The sequence below is a fragment of the Octopus bimaculoides genome, chromosome 2 (assembly GCF_001194135.2).
Source record: "Octopus bimaculoides isolate UCB-OBI-ISO-001 chromosome 2, ASM119413v2, whole genome shotgun sequence".
Classification (NCBI taxonomy): Eukaryota; Metazoa; Mollusca; class Cephalopoda; order Octopoda; family Octopodidae; genus Octopus; species Octopus bimaculoides.
Window position 1 is genome coordinate 38,717,771 of NC_068982.1, and position 1,323 is coordinate 38,719,093.

Below are 1,323 nucleotides of genomic sequence, written 5' to 3' on the forward strand. Positions count from 1 at the left end.
GCATATGCATGTCTGTAAGTTTGTGTGTATGTATGCATGCTGTGTGTATGTATGCATGCTGTATGTATGTATGCATGCTGCATGCATGCTGTGTGTATGTACCTATGCGTGTTCATATGCATGCATGCTGTTGAAGACTATGCTCCACACTTTGGCATTAGAGAGAAAGGAAACGAGAGAATGAATGGTAGCACAATAAGATTCCCTGACTTCTATCTTCACATTTTTTACAGCCTTGTATACATGTATGACAATGCAATATTCATGCTGGCATTCCAGAGAGGAGTATATGTGTGAGGATGTTCACTGCCATTCAGATTGATGAATTGGTTTATTATGCTATAAAATGATTTTGCAATAACTCTAGCTGGTAGGTCAGACCTGTGAAGGCAAATGGCTTAATGGTTAAGATATTCAGCTCATGATCACAATGTTGTGAATTCAATTCCTGGCGATGCGTTGTGTCCTTGAGCAAGGCATTTTATTTCACATTGCTCTAGTCCTTCTCACCTGGCAAAAACGAGTAGTACTTGTATTTCAAAGGGCCAGCCTTGTCACACTCTGTGTCATGCTGAATCTCACTGAGAACTACTTTAAAGGTACACGTGTCTGTGGAGTGCTCAGCCACATGCATGTTAATTTCATGAGCAGGCTGTTCTGTTAACTGGATCAACTGGAACCTTCATTGTTATAACAGATGGAGTGTCAGTCCAGACCTAGACTGCTGAAAGATCTTATAAGAATTGGTACTAATCATTTTCATTAGAAGCTGTATAAATCCCTGAATTGAATCGCCACATAATGCCCAAAGTTCCTAGGTTATAACAGGTGGTTGGTGCCAGTAAATTGGTAGACATAGTTGCTATAAGATCATCAAGTCACTAAGGTAGCAAGCAACAACAGAGCCATATAAGCAATAACCTGCTGCTAAATAGCTGAAGTGTTGATGAGAATCCAGGAAGGAACATATATACACTTACATATGGCTCTTGTGCGGGTGGCACATAAGATGTACCATCCTGAGCGTGACCGTTGCCAGTACCGCCTGACTGGCCTTGTAGGGTTTTTGAGCGAGATCGTTGCCAGTGCCCCTGGACTGGCTCTTGTGCGGGTGGCACATAAAAGACACCATTTCGAGCTTGGCCGTTTTTGTGCGGGTGACACGTAAAAGCACCCACTACACTCTCTGAGTGGTTGGCGTTAGGAAGGGCATCCAGCTGTAGAAACTCTGCCAAATTAGATTGGAGCCTGGTGTAGCCATCCGGATGCACCAGTCCTCAGTCAAATCGTCCAACCCATGCTAGCATGGAAAGCGAACGTTAA

At 43.4% G+C, this 1,323-nt stretch overlaps 1 protein-coding gene across 1 annotated transcript in view; it reads left to right on the forward strand.

The window, feature by feature from the left end:
- LOC106874681 (testican-2) overlaps positions 1–1,323 on the forward strand; it is a 22,188-nt gene that overhangs the window by 445 nt on the left and 20,420 nt on the right. The window lies entirely within an intron of this gene.